A 24,822-nucleotide genomic window follows, 5' to 3' on the forward strand; every position below is an offset into this window, starting at 1 on the left:
AATTTGGGACAACTTATCTACCTTATCAGACATAAAAGAGTTACATAAAGTCTAGGGACACTGAAGACAGGAATGATTATATAAAGCATCACTATTTCCCAAGTATGTCCAATTGCTGCCCACTGACACCAATAATGAATGAAGGCAGCTACCAACTTCTGTGATTCTCTCAATGCAAAGTCTGACTCTCTTCAACAGTGGACATCAAAAGGTTTAGTTTTTCAAGTTACTCATATTTATTGATCTTCTGTCTAAAGAGGAACAACAGGTAAAACATTGCTACCCTGTAGATGAATTGTTTATGCTTTTCTGAGGAGTGAAAGTTTTTTTTTTTATAAGCACTGCTCCCATGAAGCATGCATTACACATGGTTTAATTTAAAAGAATTTTCAAGAAATATACACTGTCCTCATGTATGGCTTCACAGACAGATTTGTCTCCAATCATTTCTGTTAAAAGAGTATGTCATCAGTCATTATCCTCAGCAGTTGTTATGTGCTCCCATGTTCTGTAGAAGCAAGAAAACCCCTTGTTGTCCTGCAGTTTAAGACAACCAAGAAAATGGTTCATGCAAAAGAAATACAATTACTGCACAGCAGACAATCTGTTGGCCTGAATAGAAATTCCTCAGAGCATTGCCTAAATAAAACATCTAATCAGAAAGTGAGAATAAAATCACTTTTTTCCACCTAATAAGTGATTTCAGCAGGAATTGTCACTTCCAGTCCTATCACTTTGATTAATGTATTTGGGTTGCATGACAAGGTTTCAGTCGCAGAAAAGCTACAAAGGAAAGGGTAGCAGTGACAACATAATAAGAAAAGATCACAGCACATCCACCTGTGCTGTTGTGGGGGAAGGAGGGAGAGAATTCAGGAGAGAAATAGTGCCAAGGAAAAAGGGAGGAGTTGGGGAAAAGGGTTTTCAGATTTAGGGTTATTTCTTAATACTCTTCTTTGACTTGATTAACGATAATTAAATTAATTTCAAGTCTGCTTTGGGTGCTGTGACAAAAGCCTTGCTAAAGTCAGAGTACATCCAGACCCTTCCCAGGGACTAAGGGGAGGCTGACCTGCCTGCATAGCATGGATTTTCTTTATTACTCTTTTTGAGGATGATGTCATGTTTAGCTTTTTTCAAGCATCAGAAACAAAGCTGCAATCTTTGAAGATGACAGACATATGCACTGCAAAAACACCAGTCGTTGAATTCTGTCTGTCCCATGGACTGAGAGGCTCAGAGCCTTAGTTGTCTTAAGGGCAGATTTTATCAGTAAAAACTGAGACAAAAATGTACCTCTGCCATCTCCAAGTCTTTGGTCACTTCCCTCGTAGTAACAAGAACAGACTTTTGTTAGCTTTCCTGTTATCAAGAAGCCAACCTACAGTCTTTTATGTGTCTGAGGTCAGAGGCTCCATGTTCATTCACACTATGCTTTTTCTGACACACTTGCTTGATTTCCACACAGTGAAATGAGCCATTCTTGTGCTCTGATGAAGCTATCCTTCTACCTACTCTCTCCAGGACCAAGAAGGTCCTGAAGAAACCAAAATTCATAAGGCTAAATTTGGACATGTTTTCTAACAACAGGATAAGCAACAAAACACTAATTTGGCTAAAGCTGTTTACTCTTAAGTATTAATTATTATTGCTCACACTTTGTTCAGCTAATTACTTTACTTAGAAATCCAATATGGTAAAATATACTAGATGAACTCTTTCCAGTCTCAGCATCTTATATGGTGCTTATGTGACCTTAATACTTTTCAATATTTTTACTTTAGACCATTGAATTTTTCAGCTCTGGCATTCAGTGCAAGCAAATGAGTTAATTTATCCTTCATCCCATCCCCATTCCAGACTTCAGAATCAACAAAAGTGACTGGGAGCTTTAAGAGATGTACTTCCCATAGTGGAAGGGCTTAGCTCAAGACATAAAAGCAGGTTAGGGTTCCCTCTCAGGTCTCCTGTTGTAACCATAGGGTAGACGCCCAAAATTTCTATTGCTTTCAGCACTGTGCTGTTGATTTTCCTGTAATAAATCTACATTGAGGAACCATAAATGATACCTGTAAATGGATATTGCAAGTGTTGTTATTAATATACAATTACCTACTGAGGTCAGGTCATACAATCCATGATTATGTATTTCAGAGACTTATTGGAACAATACTACAAGATTATTTAGGCACTTAATTTCTTTTTGTAGAAGCATTTAAGCCATTTCAAGGATATTTGAAAATAAAAGTCATAAGCCTGCAGGGAAGTGACTCTCTCCTGTAACTCAGCTATGTAAAAAAAGCCTTATACGTATTCCTTTATAATGATTTTAGGCCCATAGGAGTAAATCAAAAAGATTTTAGGAACTGGTGGGTAAGAGCTCTCCTAATATGCCTACAATCCTATTGTATGCTCTTCTTTAGTCTATGAGCAGAGAAATAAGTCTATTTTCAGAATAATTCTTCAATACTCCAGAAATCACTAAAAACGTGCCTTGAAAAGAAAAAATATTGCTAATTTACCTTTGACAAGACAGATAGTTACTAAAGGAAAACTACCGATATATCTTGGCTCAATCCAATTACATTCTTTAGTATTCTCCACATTCTCTGTATGTGAATTTTGCTGCAAGAGTGACACAAGCCAGAGAAGAAAGCAAAGCTGAAAGAAACTAGCAATCTTATATATTATTTATAAAATTTTTTTCTTTAAACAGTCGTGTCAGAAACCAAAGAGCATCACTAAACTGATGGACCATAAGTGACTTCCTGGACTGAAGTAGGTTGATTGAATAATGAAATTCTCAAGCCTAATGGAAATAATAAACCTTATTCTGCCCAACCTTTCAAAAATAAAAATAAAAAAAGTCCCACAACTTAGACTTTTTATTGGGTACTTTTTATATCAAATGCCTAATGAGATGGCAAGCACGCATGAGTAATCACATTTACTTACTGGCCTTATTAAAGCAGAAATAAACTACAATTCTTTCAGTCAGAAATAAAAATTCTTCTGATGCCTAGAAAATAGACTAGATCTTTCCATCGATGTTAGAGTGAATATGAAAACAAACCTTTACTTGAAAACTTTCAGGTACATAATATGGTGAAAATAGCATGGGGTATAAAAATTCTATTATTTTTATAAGGTTAGTCGATTAATACACTTATCATATTAATCCAATTAAAAGGCTAGTTGGTTGGATAATAATTCCTGGGGTCCTGCCCCGCTGGAAGAAGTCCAGAGTTTTCTTTTTCCCCATTTTTGTTATATCTGATCCAGATTCTGGTTGGAAAACAGAACATAGAGTTGGTTCTTTTTTTGGAATACGACAAAATAGTATTAAAGAATGTGTTTATAAGGTTAACTTATTGTTCCTAAATGTTGGGAAGAAAGATAGGAAAAGTACTAGAAGCTGCAGCCATGCTTTAGCAATCTACAAAGTTATCAATATATGAAAAATATAAAGAACTATAAATCTTGGGCATCATCTCCCTGATCAGTAACATTAAATTGCCTCTTCATTTTTCTTCAAAGAAAGTAGCACATTTAAATTGAACTTAATATAGGAAGAATAAAATATCTGTCTTTAATTAAATGAATGGTTTCCCTTCTCTTGTCTGTATAACTCTTTTAATTATTTTTAAACTCTTTAATGGGTTTAATAGAAAAATTTTCACCTTAGCATATGCCACAGAATACCCAGAATACTCTTGGAAGTGTAGCTGAATTCTTTTCAGGCATCAGCTGGAAAATGGTTTTCAGTTTTTTTATGATAAGAGTTGTACTTCCAGCAACTCCAATATTTAGTGTTGGAAGGCAGAAGTCTCAAAACACTTTTAAACGATTTTCAGAGTGAAAAAGTAGCACTGATATTGAATGAACTAAATCTTAGTGTGGAGTAAAAATTAGTGAACAAATATTTGAATTTTGATATTAAGAGAATAGTGAATCTTATTTTGTTGAGCTTGATGCCTATCAATTTCTACTTCAGATGCAGTAGGAATGGAAGCCTATATCTATGCTGTAGGTTGCATATAGAGAGCCCAATAAATCTGTGGTGACTCTTCTTTTTGCCTAAGAATCAAAGCTTTCCAAAGCCTGCCACTGAGATACATCTATAAACTAGACAAGCACTAAGAAAATAAAATTACTATTGACAATTTCCATAAAATTGTAGTATGCAGTACTTTCCTTAGCAAAAATGATATAACCTTGTAGCCTTTCAATATTTAAAGGATGTTTATATGAAAGACAAAGACAAGACAACTGGCAGTCGTTTTAAAGAGGGTGGGTCAAGGTGGGGTATAAGGAAGACACTTTTAGTTATGAGGGAGGTGAGACTGGAACAGGTTGCTTAACGAACCTGTGGGCATGCATGTCTTCTTTCTGCTGTATTTTTGCTTTATATAAATATTTAACTTATTTTCTGAAATCAAGTACTGTCACTAAAACTGTTATTCTGAAACTAGGGATCTGCCCCTTGGACTGAAAATTGAACCACATTTCTCCCATTTTGTGGTTATACATAAAAAAGTTGAGTCATGGGCATGCAACTTCAGTGAAATTCTAAAATAAAGAGCATAATGTCATCCTATCTTTGGGCAGAATATCTAGCAGAGCCTTTCAGGTATGCTGCAGCTGACAGGGCTTTCTACAAAAAGGGACAGCTGAAATGAACCTGAAATAAATTTTGATGCCCTAAAAAAACTTCGAAAGCTTAAAAAACTGTTTATGCCAAAGCCATCTAGTGTTAAGTGCTCGATGGAGAATATTTCAGTTCAGATTGACTGTTGCATTGCCTCAATATTACCAAAAAATTTTCAAATGCAACATAATTGTCATCTTCCCATTTATGGATTTGACACTATATAATGAAGAAATAGATGTGATCTAAGAAATAGATGTTCACCTGTTTCTACACTTTTTTATACTTTTTTTTTTTTTTTTTTTTTTTTTTTTTTTTTTTTTTTTTTTTTTTTTTTTTTACTTTAGAACTTCTTATAAGCTCTCCCAGAGTTTCCTCAAAACTGTTGTGGTGCTGTTTACACAAAAAACCCCATCAATTAGGTATTGCTGAGATCACGGCCCAGCATATTGATCAGTATTGCCTCAGTCTTGAACTCCCCTGGCATGTCTGTTTCCAGCTGCTGTCTCACCTTAAACATACATTGTAAACACCATGGGAAAGAGAGTTCTTATTATTCTTTCATACGCTACCTAGTAAAAGTGAGCCCTGGGTCATGGCCAAGGTCTGGTGAGTGCAAATACCAATATATTACAGGAAGAAAGAATGATGGCGTATCACAAAGCAAAACGTTTCTGAAGCAGGTAATTATTTGGGTCATAGTTTTAAAGCCCACAAACTGGTTAGACTGTGATTCTTTCAGGTCATACAAGCAGTACATCTTCTCCCCAAGATTATATTTTTGTTAGACTTCTTATCACCTAATAGTTATTACTGACTATTCACATCTGCACAGAATTAGTTTCCCAAAGCAAGCTGTTCTGTAATTCCAGTTACAATGGAAGAATAAAACTAGAATGGCATTTGAATGACAGTGGAAATAACTACAGAAGATTTTGACGCTTCCATTACTACAAGACAGATATAATTTGGGACCATCTCACCACCTATAAAATCTCCCAAACCGTTTTTTAGGATTGCAGCCATGGTGACCATAATAAACTAGTAAAAAAAGCAGTCCTCCCCAGAAATCGCATTCTCTCATCATGTCATTGATACTAACTGTGACATTAGTCAAATTATGTCATGTGTCATTATGATGAGTGATATCAAGGCAAGAGACATGGGATTATATATCTCCAAATATATAGTTATTATATAGTACCATGTATACAATTTATTATATATATTATTACATATATAATTCATTTATACACCCATGGGGGAATACTGGAGGTTGTGTGAGGAGGTGCACAGCACCTTTGTCATTTGCAAATACTTTTTAGCTAGGAGACAAAACCTAATTATAGCCTTCAAAAGCGATTTAGCCTTAGGAATAAAAGACATTTTAGAGAGAGAAGTTTGAAGGACGCTAGATGCTAAATGATGCTAAGAAAAAGTTATTTCAGTTACCCTAGGATTATGGACATCATGAGGCAGTGTTTGGAAGAGAAGATTGAGTGCATGATCCAAAATATTGTTCACCTGGATTTTATCACTTCAGTTGAGGATAACTTCAATGAAGTAATAACTTCAATAAGAAATATGACTGAAGGTAGTATAACATACAACCAACAAAGTAATATTTACAAACTATTTGCCATTATTTGTGAAAGTGACTGATTAAAAAAAAAATTAAAAAGATTAAAAATATCTTTCTTTTCATACAAAGGAAATTTAGCAGGACAGTGCAGAAAATTGAGCAAGACTGTGTTGGTAAAGAAATTATGAAAGCTCTGGAGCTACAGAAGACTGTGTAGAAATTATGGAAAAAAATGCTGTGGTAAGGTGCCACTGTTTCAGTCAGCATAATTTCTGAGACTGGCAGGAGGAAGAAGGGGAGTCAAAAAGAAAATTTTGGAATTAAAAGGTAGTAATACATTAGGGTATTTCTACAAGCACTCCTTGTTTCTGAATGCTTGTTACTCTTTAAAATGCAGTAAAATAATCTTCAGAAGTTGGCTGCCTTCATTTTAATATATGGATACTCAGTTCCTACAGCTCATTAAAAAATGTCTTCTAGGAATACTTTTTTCTAGGGGAAGGGCAGTCTGTGGAGGTTAACATCCATCTCACCAGAGAGTCTTGTTAGTGAAGTATGAAACTAAACCATATTTCTGCAGCACAATAAGAGCTGTAAGCTACCACACAGAATGTCTTTTTCAAACCACTTTCCACATGATCGTTGTTCTCACTGATTTACCAATCCCACAAAAGCATACACAATGAATATAGATCATATCCATGAGGAATTTCTCTTTCTTAAATCTGAGAGCAGACACACATGTCTTTTTATTCTTCAAACAATGTGATGAATATTTTATGAGGTATGAAGATCAGTCACTTCCGTGCAAGAGACACCAAAGGAAGGCTGAATCTCTGCCCTCCCATTTCCTCTCCTCTGGTTCACCTCCCAGTCTTCTAAATTAACTTCCACACATACGAGAAATAGAACAGACTGTGGTCATACATACCCCCAGGAAATCTGTGACTTGTGTGTCAATAACTTGTACTCTTACATTTGTCTGTGCTACTTAAAAGAGAAAAGGTTTTCAGCACATTCATGTGCTCCTAATCTGTTTTGTACTTGAGGATGACAAAAAAGTGGGAGTTAAAATTTTGCCAGAGCAGAGGATCAATGCCAGTGGACTGAGAACTTGGGCAGGTAAAGTTTCAAATCACTGCTGACAAAGCTTATGAGATAACACAACAGATTGGAACAATTACCTACTTGAAGTTCCTTGAAGTATTTTTTTTCCCAAGCCTAGTTTTGAATCACAGGAAACTCCTGAAGCTCATAAAGCATAGATATTTAAAACTTGATTCTTCCCAACTAAGCAGCTCATGCATGATTTATGCCTGTATATAGCAGATGTAAGAGAACAAGACTGAACTGATTGCATTTCATACCTGCTTTTATCTGGGTATAAAGGACTGAATAAATAGCAATATGTGAAGCATCAGGCCCATTTTCTTAAATGAGTAGCAGAAAAATCTTTTCTTGAAACTCAGTCCATGCTGTCAAAGAGGAAGTCTAATCACTACTGCACTGAGAGAAGATCTCTTTTTTCACTGATCATTGGTGGAATTTTTGTTTGTAGAAGGTAAAATAAAGACAAGGGAAACAACAAATACATTTCCTTTCATTTCTAACAAGGAAAATGATGACTCTCCTAATGTAAAACATTGTTCCTTGTTCAGTCACTTTTTTTTTACACGTAGTTTTTGCTACAGAGCTTAACCAAATGAATGCTGAAATCATGCAAAAAGACTTTCAACTTGGGAGTGACAGATTTGCCTATATGGGTGAAAATTAGGAATGTTGATGATGAATTTACAGGCTCAAAGTCTTACTTGCAGCTCCAGAGCATCTCTACTAAATAAGTAATGCAATAGTCAGAGCTAGCAGGGCAAAATAGAGATAGGATGGAAAGTTTAAGTGACCACAACTTAAGCCAGCATTACATAGTACACTACCATTTTTGCTCACATCACTGTCAAGACTACACATGTATTCCTGAGATCTACCTGGCATAGTGAAGATTGTCCCCTTAGATGTCTCTATCACTCCTTCTCGTCCTTCTCATTTTAAGATTATTAAGATTTTCGTTAGTGGATCCTGAATCTAAACCAGAAGAGTTTTCTGAGCTAGAGTTCAGTCCAATTCCAGAGGTTTATTCTTAAAAGTACTGCTTAAGTTGGAAGTTAGAACTTTCAAAAGATAAGGCTTGAGGGAATAAATGAGCATTTATTTTTCCCATCTGTGGATGTACTGTGCAACTATATCAGAGACATCTGAACATCTTGCTGATGAAATCAATAGGAATCCTTTTTACTCTCTTAAAAATTACTGAAAAACTGAATTCCCACTCTTTCCTTTTCTCACTGTCTAGCCACTCATAAGACAGTGACACTTAAAGCTTTTTATAATTTTTAAAAGTCTTGATTCTAAAAAGTCATCCAACTTTCAAATTCCATGCTGGACTATGATGTATCTGCTTTGCTGCAAAGCTTCAGTTTCAGAGGGCAGAGCTCTTGGACATAAAAGTTATGTCTATTTATATACTAAAAGTCTAAGATTTTAATCTTAGTTTCTTTTGTTTGTTTTTTTTTTTTTTTTGTGTGTGTGTGTTTTAGGTTTTGGTTTTTTTTTTAAGAGCAGTAATCCATGTTTAAAAGCAAAGAAAATCTGAAATTCTAGACAATACATAAGAGAAAGAGATATCATGCCTTGGACTGGAGAAAAGACAAAGTAATAAAGATAAAAATAATGTTTTTACCTACTAAAATACACTAATATAAATCAAGCAAATGTATAATTTATTTTAGAAATGAATACTGTGAAGTTTTCAAAAGATTCTACTACCTATGCTCTGAAAGTTTCCTCTTGGGTCATGACAGTATTACATTCATTGCTATTACCCCTCTGGAAGTGGCAACAGGAAGAATTATCAAGTAAGATATACTGTATGCACCTTTGTTCTCCTAGCATCCTTAACAAATGGATCAGCACCTTCTTTCTGACTTTCAGCTATTTAAACTTTTGCTGAGATCAATGTAACGTGAAAACTTGAAAAAACTTTCAAGTAATATTTCAGCAATTTTTAGTGTTACAAAGCAGACACTTTTATTTAAAACTTTTCTGGGGAAGGGGCATGTGTTTTCTTCTTAATTTTATTTTAATAATATCTTACTGTCATCTGTTTAGTGCATTATGTAATACAGAAAAAGGTAGAGGACGAGTATCATGCTATCCCTGATATTATGCTTATTTAACAAAGCGGAGAAGACTATTATGATATTCTGTCTGATTTTTTTCCCAAGGTATTGTACTTGTACTTGTATTACTCAAAGGGGAGAAAAAATATTGATCTAAAAATGACAGCCAGGAATAGATATATATTTATGCATCAATACATCTATATAATCTATATATATGCCTATATCATCTACATCTATCTATACACACACCCATATGAAATTGTCTTCTAAGGGCTTATTAAAAACATGAAGTAAAAGAGAGTCGGTGTACATTTGATATTAGGAGGAAGTTCTACACTGTGAGGGTGATGAGGCACAGAACAGGTTGCCCAGACAAGTTGTGGATGCCCCATCCCTGGAAGTGCTTAAGATAGCAGGCTGGATGGAGCTCTGAGCAACCTGGTCTAGTGCAAGGTGTCTCTGACCATAGCAGTTGGAACCATATAATTTTTAAGGTCTCTTCCAATCCAAATCATCCTATGGTTCTATGATTATGTTGAATTCCTTTTCCCCCATTACACAAAAGATGAAAACAGAATATCAGCTGCAGCCAAAATAATTTGAAGTTCAAATCCATCTGGTTTCACTTCTACATAAATGTTTCTTTCTTCTCAACCTATTCCATTTTCTCGGATCTCTTTTTGAAATAAAATACTAGTAAATATAGCCAGAGATATCAGTGTTTCTATTTTTAAAACCAGTTAAATGTAGTTTAGGAAATCTAAATGACTGTATCATATAAATGCAGTAGAGGAACTGTAAAGACAATATCTTCAACCATCTTCTAGACTGTCTCTCAGAGTGAAATGTTCTATGGGTCTTTCAAACAGCTTTCTAAGTAAAATGGAAAACTAAATGCAAAGGCATTTATTCATTAAACATTTCACTGTGAGGGAAAACAAAAAAAAGAACCAAAAAAACCCCACCCATATAAAAATAATGGCCTGAACCTCACTTCCAAAAGTGTAAATGCTTTCAAATGCAATATCAAGCCAATATCAACTTACTGTCAAGTTAATGGAAAGAGGTCCACTAATCGTCTCTATATTTCTGAAATACCAGTCCCCAGAACAGCAATAAAAACCCCTGCAGTTACTCATTGAAATGTTTTTGTAAATATTGATTCTCTCTTTGCATGAGATTCAGATGGTTTAAAGCTGTTGTGGTTCCTTGGGCCACAGAAAAAAGCAACTATGCACAGAGGCAGGTGGCATCTGGACTGGCTAAGTCCAGTTTCCACTAAGTCTCATCACCACCAACCACTTCTCTGTTCTGGTAGCAGCAGTGGCTATGAGCGCATAAGGAAGTGTAGGCAGACCAAAAATCTTTTCAGAAATGAGAATTCAAAGGCATAGATAGCTTTATTGTCAGGTAATGATATTGGGAGCTTTTAACCTCCAGATAATGACATTAAATTGCCTGAGGTCAGCACTGACTGAAAATTGTGACAATTAGATGGCTTCTTTGTGGCCTATAGGAAATGAATTGGTGGCCTCATTCCAGGTCTCTATCATAAAACAATTACAGCTAATGCTGATTGACATCTTTGATTGCAGCCATAGCTCAGAGGCCAAGACTGAATGAGCCTTGAAAATAAACTGCCCTTCAACCCAGAAAAGTCAATCCTCTGAGCCAGAGGTGAGGCACACATTAGACTGAGAAAAATTGTATCTCTTTTTGCTCACTCTACTGACAAAAACTTTGCCTCTCCTACTGTCAGTGCCTTCTGCTTAAGATGGAACAGAAAATGCAAGTCCTTTGGGAAGGTTTAGGAATATTTATGACATATAACTCTTAATGGATTTCACTCAAGCATGCAAGACTTCAGATGGTGTGGTGCTGTGGTGCCAAGTGCTGGGCAGGTGCTGTGTTCAACAGTCCTCTTTCTGAATTGCTTGCCATCAAAACAAATGGGACAGATGTGGGTGCCAAGAAGCACCATTACCAGAGCTTGACAGACAGTGCATGAGGCTCAGTGAGACAAGGTAATAAATCTAAGATCAAATACTTAACGTTTGGCAGAAATATGAGCCCAAACAGAGGATTGGGTCTCAGTTATAAAAGTGAATTAAAGGCAAATGGTTCTGAGTCACACAGTATCACAAAGTCTGGGTCATACTTTATACTTTCTACTTATGGCATCACAGGAAAGCTCTGTGTGAGTGTCCATGTGTTTGATGCTAGTCTAGCATTACTGGCATGCAATAGAAATAAGGAAGGGTTTTAGACTACATCTAGATGTAAGAAAAAGCTCATTTTCCTGCCGAATGCTTGAAGTATTTGTAACTGGTTAAATCTTATCTCAGGCACAACTAGATCAGAAGATTTTACTTGAGGGACTGTTCTTGAATCTTATAAAAGATTTCATGTGCTGGGAGACATCTCAAAACTCCTGTTCCCAACTGTTTATTTCACAGCATAAAGGTCAGTTTGCACTAGCTATGTAAAATATGAATAGTGGTAAACACACACATTGATTAGCCTTTGAAAATGCCAGGCTAATAAAAATATAAATTAAAAAGGAAAAAAAAATAAACTAGAAGTTAGAGTGATCCTACACAACACATAGGTAAAATGTGCTTCTTCTGAAGTAGTGGGGATTGAAAAAAAACACAGTAGATGTCTGTAGAAGTGCATGACTCCATGTTGGCAGCTGTCCTTGGCTGGACAGGATTCCGCAGCCTCACCTTATTCTGTCTTCATAGAGCATGGGCTGTGTCTGCTTGTGTTAGACACTGCAGTACTGTTTCAGCTCCAAGAAAATCTGTACAGTAGCAAAAATTCTTAACAGTGCTTTTCCAATGGACTGAAGCATTTCTAGCATAGCTCTTGAAATGACCTGAGGCAAACATAGAAAGATCAAAGAAACCTAGAGGAAATTATGCTAATGCTCAGATGAAGCATAATAAGCAACCTCTAACTGAAACTTATACAATCCATCTGCCTTTTCCTCTAACGACAACAAACATCTTTCACTGGTCTTACATTTTGAGAGGTTAAAAACAATGTATTTCTCTATCAGTTGTCCCACTGTACAAATGAAAAAGACCTATACAATTAAAAAAAATCACTTAATTTGGTTTATTTTGGTAAGAACCTTAAAGGACTTACAATTTCAACCACTCCACCGTGGGCAGGAATTCCACCCACTAGATGATATTGCTCAGGGCCCCATCCAAATAGATTTTGAACACTTCCAGCGGTGGGACACCCAACAGCTTCTCTGAGCAACCTGCTACAGTGCCTCAACACTCTCACAGTACTCTCAGCCTGTCTTTGCAGGAGAAGTGCTGCAGCACTTTGATCATCTTCGTGGCCCTCCTCTGGGACAATTCTAGCAGGTCCTTCCTGTGCTGAGACCCCAGAGCTGGATGCAGGGTTCCAGCTGGGGCCTTACCAGAGCAGAGCAGAGCAGAGGGGCAGAATCCCCTCCCTCCCTTGCTGCCCACGCTGCTTCGGATGTAGCCCAGGACATGTTTGGCTCTCTGGGCTGGGAGTGCCCATGGCTAGGTCATGTTCAGCTTTTTATTTACCAGAACTCCAAAGTCGTTCTCCACAGGATTGGTCTCAAAAAGTTCATCTCCCAGTGTGTGTCCATGTTTGGGATTGCCCCAGCCCACCATCTTGCACCTGGACTTATTTAACTTCATGAGGTTCTTGTGGACTCACTTCTTGAGCTTGTCCAGGCTGCCCTGGACAGTATCCCTTTCTTTTCTTATTCCCACTGCTCCAATCAGCTTCATGTCCTCTGAAAACTTGCTGAAGGTGTGCTCAATACCACTGTCCATGTCATTAATGACAATACTGATAAGCACTGGTCCCAGGACTGAGCCCTGAGGGACAGCATTTGTCACTAGCCTCCACCTGGACGTAGGACCACTAACCACAACTCTCTGTCTGCATCCCTCCATCCAATTCCTTATCCACAGAATAGTGCACCCTTCAAATCTATGCCTCTCCAGTTGGAGACCAAAAACCATGTCAAAGGCCTTACAGAAATCTAGACATTTTAAGGTTTAGATTGGGAAAGTCCTTTAAGATTGAGTCTAACTCTTTACCCAGCATTGACAAGTCTGTGATAAAATCATGTCTCTAAGTGCCATCCATATCTATATGATTTCTAGATACATTCAGATATGGTGATAACCACCTTTCCTGGACAGCCTGTTTCAATGTTTGACAACCTTTTCGGAGAAGAGATTTTTTTTTTTAATATCCAATCTAAACTTCCTCTGGCACAATTTGAAGCTGTTTCTTCTAGTCTTATCAATTGTTACTTGGGAGAAAAGACTGACACTGAACTGGTATTCACAAATCATTATTTTTCTGAATAAGTTATGAGCTGGAACTCTCTTCCTGAGCTATATTCACGTAACCATAGACAATGTGCTTAGTTCAACTTTAGATATGACCACTTCTCAGCTGAGATGTAAAAATTTGGCATGTGAATATTCTTAACGTATTTCAGTTGGAAAGTATATAGATTAGCTTAAACTGCTTTCATCTTTTATATAATTCTGATCTCAGAAAAGGTATTACTATTTCACAAAATGCAAAATGAATGGAGAAGGCCCTAGATATCAGACTAACAATATGATATGTGATTTACTTTTTAGCATTCTTAAGATATAAAAATTCAAACATTCCAATCCCTTACTTACAATGGTTGTGCTGTCACACCCTGTAATATTTTAACAGAGGATCAAGACATTAAAATTTATATGGTAAATGGAGGAGTCCTGAATGGGTGGAATGATTTTCCACTGATAATAAAAGAGAGAAGTAGCAAATCCTGTTGGTCATTGCACAAATCCAAATATAGCATATGAACAAAAAAACCCAGAGAACAAATACTTAAGGTTCTTTTTTAAAGTGTCATTCTAATAAAATACAGGGTAAAAATCTCAAGACTCAGTCATCATGATATCTGAGAGTCTCATTAAAAGATAGTATAGAAGAAGGAATCATATCAGGCTTGATATAAAAATATATTACTTACAGATAATAATGCACATATATCAATATGAAAAAAAAAGAAGTTGTTACAGACTTAATAACAAATACCCAATCAGCAAAAAATCTGTATTGCTTCAATGGTTTTTTGAGCCCAGGGTGCTCATTTTTTTTTTACCTTTATAGTTTCCACTGTTTCTCTTTTCTCTGAATGGATATTTCTACAATGTATTTTCATTTAAGGATTTAGCAACTTCAGTAACCTGTATTACTAAGATACCTGAAAGCTACATAATATATTATCTATAGCTTCAAACACTGGAATTTTGCATAAAATTATACAAATTGCATAATATTTATCGTACATTTGTTTCTGTGAGAAACTAAAACATCAATGGTTTATGACTAAAAAAATTATCAATGTAAAAATGCAGTGGTTCCTTTGCTGAGGTCAGGTTTACACCCCCTGCCACCAAAGAAGGGAAGGAGGAGAGTTTTTTGTGTAGCAGTGAAAGCTCTGATCCATATCAGAAAAAGCACTTGAACACCCTCCAGTGGAGGACACAAATTGGGTTTTGATCCAGATGAGTGAGGAGGCAAATAAGAAGCAGTCCCTACTGAAGCACCACAGTGCTTTTAATCACACCAATGTCCTCCCTTACACAACTGGCTCAGGTGTAAAACTACCTGGGAAGTACTGGGACATTCTATTCCGCTGCAAGAGAACTACTAACAAGAACCTGAGTTACCTTTGTCTTCAGGGGCATGTCTTATCAGCTTCAGATTCTTATTCTCCAGTGTTTTTAATGAATTAAAAAGTTTTCACTTGTGCTGTTTTCCTCTTTGTTCCTAAAGCTTTAAATATTCTAGGATAGTTATGGTCTGTGTTACACTGCAACTCAGTAAAATTTTCATTCAATTTAAGTGGCAAGGTTTTGATGGTTGTGAAGCTGCAGGGGTAGCCTCCGTGAATAGAAACCAAGGCTGCTAATGCAGAGCACTGTCTGTTCCAGTAGACTGTGAAGCAGACCAGTCCCTGGTCCTTGCTAAGCCCATTGGCCCATGTGCCTCTGTGATAGCACTTCTAAGAAAGAGTAAAAAAAATCCTGCAGACAAATGGTAAAAATGTGGAGTGAGAAAATATGAACTAGCCCTGTGGGCTGCAATGGATATGAGGGGGAGGAGGAGATGCTCCAGGTGCCAGAGAAGAAATTCTTGGCAGTGCCTAGAAAAGACCATGGTGATGCAAGTTGTTCCCCTGCAGACCATGGAGGTCCATAGTGGTGTAGATATCCATCCAACTTCAGCCCATGACGGACTCCATTCCATAGCAGGGGTGAAGGAGGCTGTGTAGAAAGCTCATGCTGGACCACAGTCCTGGCAGGAGCTACAGCCTGTGCAGAAGAGTCCATACAGAAGCAAGGCTTCTGAAAGAAGTTGTGGCTGGTGGGGGATCCTTTCTGGAACAGTCCATTTCTGAAGGACTCTTCTCTGTGGAGAGAATTTACACTGGAGCAGTTCTGAAAGAATGGTATTCTGTGGTGACAACATCTCATGCTGAAGCACATGAAAAATGCAAAGAAGGAGGAGTGACAGAGGTAAAGTGTCATGGATTAATCTCCATTCTCCATTTGACTGCACCACTCAGAGAGGAGGTAGGATTGGGAATGGAGGAGTGAAGCTGAGCTTGGGAAGATGGCGGGGGGGGGGGCAGGGAGAATGAAGAGAGAGGGGTAGGTTTGTCTAGTTTTGTCTTTGTTCATCACTGTTCTACTTCATTTTAATTTTTCCATGTTTTAAATCAGTCTTTGCTAAGTTGAATCTGTTTTGCCCATGATTATAGCTGGTATGTAAACTCCTTGTGTTTGTATCAACCTATGAGTTTTTATGTTTTATTTTTCTGCTCGGTTCTCTTGAGGAGAGGGAGTCAGGGGGTGCCTGGGTGGAAATCAGTCATCCAGACCAGATCAACTCACAGAATGCTGTAGAGTAACTTGGAAGAAACTTCCACTTTTGGAGAAACTCCAGAGTTGCTTCTCTCCACTATATGACGCAGTAGTGGAACTAACAGAAGGAAAGAGCAGAATACATTCCCAAATACAAAGAAAAATCCAACATGCCTACTTCCTTGCAAAAGGAAAAACTGCCACAGGAAAGAAAGAGGAATACTAATGTTATAATTTTAAAGAATTTGTTGCAATTAATCATAACTTTGCCTTTCAAATGTGAACACAGTTATTACTGTGATAGTTGCAACACAGAAAAGGTGACAGAGGAAGTTTAAAGTTCATGTCATTGCTTAATGAAATCTATCTTCTGTAAATATAAACACATACATATAGTCTGTAGGCAGAATTTCTAACACTGTCATGCATGCCTTAGAATGTGATTTTGTCCATACAGGAATCATGTATAAAGACATCTATATAAATATATGAAATACACGTACCTACAATTTTACCATTTACATCTATAATTTGTACATTTAGTTTCATTTATGTTTTAAGCTAGCTCTGCAGCAGTAGAGGAGTATGTTATTCTCAAAATACTCTTTTAATCTTTCATTTCTTGAACATACTAAGGTATAATACTGAACTCTATTAGTACTAAATATATGTTCATGATGCATGGCTATCTGATATGATGACTCACATTATCCTATTGTAGTCTATGCCTAATCAACCCTTACAATTTAATTGTAGCAACCCATGAAGTAATTGTCAAAGATACCAACAGTGTCAGATCCTACCCTCAAGTTTCTGGAAACATCAGTGGAATATTATTTGAATGTTGAAACATAAGTAGTTGAAAAAATATAGCTTTTCAATGTACTTCATACATAATATCTTATGCATTAATGTCTTACAATCTCTTATAGCCTTGATCTTAACTTTCCCAATTAAGAGGGATGTTTAATAATCTTAATAACATATATATTTCCCTGAATTAATAGGTTTAAACCAAAATAGAGTTTTGGTTTAACCCGATTGCAATATTAAGAATGAAGTTATTACTATTGTTATTATTATTATTATCATAATTATCATTACCATTATTCATTATTATTAATCATTATTCTTTAGTAATTTTAATTAGTAATTAGTAATTAATAATCAGTAATTATGTTTCAGTTCTTTCAGGAAGTTATTTTCACTCTCTAAACTTTGAAACACTTAATCTACTATGACGTGAAATTTCAGTTGTCAACCTACAGAGATTGCAAAGGACATTTTAAAGGTGATTTTATAGCATCACCATATATTAGAAGATTTTCGTTCTATATCCTGCCTTTTTGAAGGGAGAAAGAATGGGGTATTATTCAACTGACTTAGACAGCTCATCTGAAGATGATAAATGTACAATTTCCAATGTTCATTTAGAGAGTTCTTAGAATGCATACTCTTTATTTGATAGACCATGAGATATAGTTCACATCCAGTTTAGGAGATTTATATCTCAATGTACACTGGCTTCTGAGTATGTTTGCTTTGACAATCTGTATTGAACTGTTCCCAAGTAGAATAGCACCATCAAGTTGCATCACACTGAGGCAGTTTTTTCTTCATTCCCATCTCATCACAGGATGATGCTCTTGTAGTCTCAGATGTGTGCAAATGCATGTTTTTTTTCACAGTGCCACAACAGATCAGCCAATAAGAATAGAAAAGCAAACTCTCATAAAACTTGAACTATGAAAGAATGGAATTGTAAAGAAAGAAATTCAAAGTACCATTTGAATTTGACAAAATCCTTAGATAAATAAACTACAACCTGAACCAATGTTATGTATAGAAATGTATGTGAAAAATAGTGGAACATTTTAATGTGCCTATGATGAGATAGAAATAGAACCTAACAGGACACTGAGAAAAAAGGAGGAATAAGAAGAGATCTTTACATCAATTTTTATGCAACCACAATTTGCATAGCGAAGGGTTGGGAACTAGAAGGAATGACTGAAATAAGTCGACATTTCCTTTGACACAGTGATCCATCTTTTTGTTCCTTCTTTTATTTTTTTATCTTCTTTCCAATTTATCTATTTCTCTGAAGTGATGAACATTCAAAGGGATTTAGAGATTTTAAAAGTACTTGAAAAATATTTAAAAAATGTTAAGATCCAGGGTCTTGATTGCTAGCCTGATCTAGATTGGATGTTTTCTGCTTTTCAGTTGCACCTTGATTTGTGACAGGGAAGACCTTTCTGAAGAAGTCACAAAGTTATGTGGATTTAGCTCCTCTTGTCAGCAACAGGATACCTGTGTTGACACAATCAAGATGTCCCTAGGCCTTTCTCTACACTTGTCTTTGCCTCACCTTTTTGTAAGAGCCTCTGCAATGAAGCAATTTTTGTAACTTTCCCTAGGAGCTCATTTTTTCTTATTAGGGAACATGGTGCTGTTTCGTACATTTGATTTCCTTTGTTGGCCTGCTGAAATTGCTAGACAATTGAAATTTGTTTATTGATGGGGTGGTAAAATGATGAATAGAATGAAAAAACCTGAGAGATAGAAGCTGAGTTAGAGAAATAAAGTTCAGAAGAAGTGCCTTTGTTTTTAATTGAAACATAAATTGGAGAAACAGGATTATGAGATTTCATTTCTACAAATGCTTATGGGCTGAGTTTGAAGAGGCAAAAGCTCTCTATATTGACCCATCCTGGCCTCATTTGGCCCATTGTGTAAAGTTATATTTAAGTGATCCAAGGGCAGTAAAGACTCAATGGGGAGGAGCATTTACAGTGCAAAGCAGAGAAATTGGCAGTTCCAATATGCACTACTGACAACACAATTTGCTTACAGTATAAGCTATCAGATGTAAAAAAATCTGTTAAAAGACTGAAATGAGATAGAAGAGAAAATAAAAAAAAAAAGAAGAGGAAGAACTCATCCTTGAGTTTCCAGTGAGACAGTATACTAGTGAAAGGATCAGTGTACTGTCAGTCACATTCCCATAACGTTTACACAGGAAAAGGAAGACATTTTCTCAGAAGTCTACTGACTAGATTTTCCCCGATTTAATTATGCAAAGAAATTTTACCTATAAGAATTTTAAAAATTATGATAATTGTAGTAAAATTAATCACCTGACCTCAAATGGAAAGGGAAAAAGATTTATAGAAACTACTTTTCTTTCAGGAAGTGTTTATCATTATAGTTTCAAAAATGTGAAGATGTGACTAACAATAAAAAGACAAAATTAAAAATGCAAAGGATTAAAGGTTCTTGGTTTTTTTGGCTTTCTGATTCGCAAAAGACACAATCTTTTAAGTATCTTTTTCCACCATTGAAAATCACAGAATACCTTGGATAGAAATGAACACTATCTTTTCAAGTATTTAAATTGCTTAGGAGCATTTCATTCCAAGAAGACAAGAGCCTCTAAATTAAATTCAAGAAATCACAAGTAACTCAAAATAATCATTAAAAATACCAAAGGAAAAAAAAAAGGAAAAAATTACATGAAGAAAAATCAGAGAAACAAAGTTGTAGTAACAATTCCGAGTCTCTCAAGCTCAGAATATCCTCCATAAATCACTGGAGGAATCAAAAACTTGATCCACTCTTTCCTGAACTCCCAGATATGTTCAACTCTTCCTTCATTTTGTAGGTAGACTACTGTAAGCAGTTTTTAATTTTCTGTAAGCAGAGATTAACTTGGTGCTATCAGTCTATTTCACATGCATAATAGCCCTGAAGGAAAGATGTGGTGCTATTATCACTCACTCAAAGCCTCCAGATCTAAAATACACAATTGCCCCAGGTCTTTTCAGAAGGTACAGTACAGTTAGGCAGTTTACATAGCATATTCAACTATAATTGTGAATGGCAAATGTAAAGCTTTCATGAACTCATCAAATTTTGGAACACTTTCATTTTTTGTTAGTACTCATGGAAATATCCTGAGTTTTTCATGTGTGCTTGTGTTATATTTATATTTGTGTTGTGCAGAAATTTTAAAAGGTGTCCTGGGGTACAATGTAAAAATGTGTATTCTATCACCATCTGTTAAAATGTAGGAGGGGTGGTGATCCTTATCTCTGTAGGAGATATCCTCTGCTGATGTGCTATCTGATAAAATCAAGGGGGATGATCATCGTTATCTTTTCACAACCCATCCTTCCTCCAGAAGACATATTCTGTTAATGGGCCATTAAGTCCTATTGTGTGACTGATAAGATTACATCATCCCATTGGGAGATGCCCCAGCCAGGGGCAGGAGCCAAGCCTTTCCTACCTAGATAAAAAACTGGGGTTTGGGACGCGAAGGCAGACCTTTCTACTGGATCCCAGAGGGAAGTCGGACCATTTCCACATCATCGCTGGACCTTCGGAGGAAAACTGCACCTTCTACAGGAGCACTGCTTCAACAGAACCACATCCGTCATCCAGGAGGACTGCAGCCACCGTTTATACGGACTGCTACCAACACCCTGACTGACAGGGTGTCAGGTTGTATTTCTGACTGTGTCGTGGTTGTTTCTTTTATATTATTGCATGTATTTTTTTTTTCTCTTTTCTCCTATTAAATTGTATTACTGACTTGGAGTCTCGCACTAGTTTTACTTTCAAACCAACACAAAAGGTAAATACTATTTGTTAGAAACAGATTAAGATGGACTGGTATAAACTTGGTGGAATAATTTCTAACCATGTTATAAGAGGCTAAAATCACCATTGAAATATTTTGGCAGACTTTACTTCTCATACATTAGCAATACTGACATTAAATCAAAGTAAAAACCAAACCAAACCAAAACAGGAAACAAGTTTTGCGGAAAGTTGAAAAAAAAGTAAACTTGTAAAAAACAGTGCCTTATTTTTACTGTTTGAAGAATTACTTTAAGCTTCCAAGTACTGAAAAGAGTCTCTTACAAAAATATTTGAGTTGTTCATTAGATGACCAAGATTACCCTTGCTCTCCCTCTGGTCCCTAAAAGAGCACTAGAACTTGATAGAATACCAATAGCTGTGTGCCATAGTGCCACCATACAAAATTTGAGGGAAAAATAGGAAGATCTTGATTTGGCAGTTAATTTTCCTGCTGCTTCTTAGAGTTTTTTTTCTAAATTCATTGGCTAGTAAAGCAATTTAAGACTTATGAGAAAGGATTTCTCCCACCAGTTGTTGGCAGAGCTCCTAATTTTTGGCCCATTTTTTCAGGCAGAAGAGCATAATAGATAGCTGGAAACAGTTTATCCTTTGATTTAAGTCAAGAAAAGTTCGAACCTTTGTTGAGACAACAAATGTGATAACAGTTTAAGTATACTTAGTTTTTACATTACAGACCACAAAAAACTACTACAAATGAGAGACAGCAAAGAGAAAATTTTATATTTTCTGAAAGACAAAATAAGAATTTCACGTGCCTTTTGCTCCTTGTGCTCCACATACTACACAGTTTGAAAGCTTTGACTTCTATCACTGTTGGCTTCTATTTAATAGCTAAGCTTTCAATTAAATGTTACAGTTTCTTTTTTAAATGGATAAAAATCTGATTCTTAAGGAGATAAATATTAGTGAAGCATAAACAATCCTGATGCAACAGTGATTCAAACTTCCCATTAATGTCATCAGAATAAAGCTACCATGAGAAATACAGACACACGAGAACATTTTACAAGGCTTTAGATTTCTATGGAAAAATAAAGTGAAACTAGAAGCACAATCCAATATACAATGTTATTTTAAACACTTTTCTTCTCACTATATATCAACATGAAAATTCTACAATTATGATGGGGATGATGAGTTGCAACATTTTGTTTTTGAAACTTAATCATATTTCAGTCACTTATCCACTTTTTTCCTTTTTTTTTATTAATTTTCAACATTAAAAGCCACAGTATGTTAAAAATCTGTTAATTAAATTACTAGTTTTGACTTCAGAAAATAAGTAAGTTGCAGCAGTAAGTGGTCAATGTGCACTTTTCCTGACAGTTACAAAAATAACTGTTGTAAACACTTTTTCTGGAAACAGGCCAAATACAATGGTAGTGCAACTATGAAACAGATACAGATATAGCTGAGTGTACTCCAAACCTGGAAGTCTGGAGAAATGAATGTGAAGATGACTTTTTTGTACTTCTGTTGGTCGGTGTTTTACCCATGAGATCATGTCTAGAAGTTGTACAGTCCAGATCACAAGGTACAGTGGCACCTGAACACTGCTCTAATGTTTCCTGAGCCAGACTGGGTATTTGTATGGTACAACTCACATTGGCATAAGCTTGAAATTTGTTTAGCGGCATCTACTGCTGCCCTAGGCATACTTCAGGACAGTTTTGAATAGATTTGGTAAATAAAATATCTTCGTATTCTTTACCAAGGAGAAAAATCACCCATGAGCTGGTAGAGTCTCAACTTAGCACATTTTCTTGATTCTTAGATTTGGTTTTTACCAGAGTGCCATTTCCTGCGTAGTTTTCAAGATTTTGACTTGAAGAGATAAAAGCTACAGTAATGTACAGAAAAAAAGACACAAAACTCCTCATGATCTTCTCCCTCCCTTGTGAAACAGCCATCAAAATCAGGTAAGCCAGACTGACTTTTGATAATGTTTTAATGTGTCCTTACCACATTGCCTTATTTTAGGTCAATTGGTTTCTGCAGGACGTCCTAAGGAATTAGATGGATTGTTTAAACAGGAGTCTTAGAGATGAAAGGGGATCCTCAGTATCTAATACTAAAACAAATATTATGGTAAAATAAACAGGCAATCAGCCCTAAAATTCATATACCTAGCAACATTTTAATAAATTAACTTACAAAAATGTCACTAATCTCTGTTAACCTAATTATTTACAATTTTTTTCATTGCTGTCACAGTGCTATTGAGTGTAGAAATTTTTCTTACTATCACAATGTAAGAAAATAACTCAGCCTCTTTTTGTCAAAAAATGTTTTCTCTAAAGAAAACAATTCAAAAAATGATATCTCTAAAGAAAACAATTTAATGCACAAAATAAAGCGCTGCTAAGAAATAAATTTTTTTTGATGGAGCGAGCAGTGAGAACTTGCAATTGAAAAAAGCATGGAAACTGTCAAAGAAAAAACTTATTTCAATAGACTTACCTGTTTAACTCTTTTAAAAGTCCAACACTTCCTCTCTACCCCACAAATCTTTTAGCCACTGGGTGAAGTCAAAATACAGCACTTGATCATAATAATCCCAGCCTCTCATGGACAACAGCATCTCATCGCACCACACTCAGAATGCTTGAAATAGACCTGGAAAACACAGATATCCTTACATTTTTATAGAAATATACTCAACCATGTCTTAGTATAAGGAAACACAAGCACTTAATTAATGATGACATTATAAAGGAGTATAAAGCCATAAATACCACTTGGTAAACAAGATGGGGACTGAGAAGCTCATGTTCCAGAAAACATATTTTAGCTGAGTTTTTGCAATTCTGTTGCACTTATTAACCCATTAAAACTGTCAGGAATAAGAAATAGTATTTATCTTTTTTTTCTTAATTGCAGATTTTCAGACATAGTGTTGTTTTTTGTTTGAATTTCAAAATTAATATCTTCTTCTGAACCAAACAGAATCTTATCTGAGAGGGATCATGGGAAGGTTTCAGTACAATTATAGTTAGTTGTTCCATGAAAGCTTTGCTGAGTACCATTTTGTTCAGTATCTTTAATGGAAAATTGTAACATCCAACTGGATAATGCAATGCAAGCTCATACCATTAGCACACTCTTCTCTTTACCAAGTAAAGTAAGTCAAGAATTCAGGTGGAATATTGAAAGATGGCTGTAATATTTATCTCAAACTCTGCTTCTGTATAGATGCAATATTTATTGAAAAAATTTGCTACCATTTATAAGTACCTGTCAGTAATTCACAGAATCACTTCTCCTCAAGGAAGTAATGAGGAATGCCCACTGGAAAAATGCTTTTGAAACACTGAGCTCACTGGAGTCAGTAAGTACTGGGCACTTTTTAAGCACCACCTCCTAAGGGCACAGTAACAGGCAATTTCAAAATGTCTCAAGTTAAGCTAGCAGTAGAAAAGACCAGCCTGCCTGACAGGGATCTTCTTTTGGAAATACAGCAAAAAAAGGAAGATGCATGTGGGAGCAACATCAGGTGATGCAGGAGGAATATAGAAATGTTGCTTATAACTGTAGGGAGAAAATGAATTAAAAAATAGTTATAGAGCTGTCTCATTTCATTGCAAAGCCTCTCTTGATGATTTTTTTAATGGTTTTGGGGATCTGAAGAGGTCCCAGCCGACAGGGAGCTGAGGAACATTGTTCGAATCTTTAAAAAGGGTGAGAAGAATGAGCCTGGAAAACACAAGCCTGTCAATCTCACTTCATTGCCTGGTAAGGTCATAGAGAAGAAAATTATTCTGGGAGATATTGAAAACTGAATGTCACCTGAATGACAACACAGTCACC

At 36.0% G+C, this 24,822-nt stretch overlaps 1 protein-coding gene across 12 annotated transcripts in view; it reads right to left on the reverse strand.

Moving 5' to 3' along the window:
- The window catches only part of LINGO2 (leucine rich repeat and Ig domain containing 2), a 687,670-nt gene that overhangs the window by 147,201 nt on the left and 515,647 nt on the right, over nucleotides 1–24,822 (reverse strand). For all 12 annotated transcript variants that reach the window (XM_088156133.1, XM_088156126.1, XM_088156127.1 and 9 more), the window contains one exon: nucleotides 23,476–23,631. The gene's annotated coding sequence lies outside the window, so the exon portion shown is untranslated. The remainder of the gene's footprint in view (nucleotides 1–23,475; nucleotides 23,632–24,822) is intronic.

This window comes from Sturnus vulgaris, chromosome Z (genome assembly GCF_052056855.1).
Source record: "Sturnus vulgaris isolate bStuVul1 chromosome Z, bStuVul1.hap1, whole genome shotgun sequence".
Lineage (NCBI taxonomy): Eukaryota > Metazoa > Chordata > Aves > Passeriformes > Sturnidae > Sturnus > Sturnus vulgaris.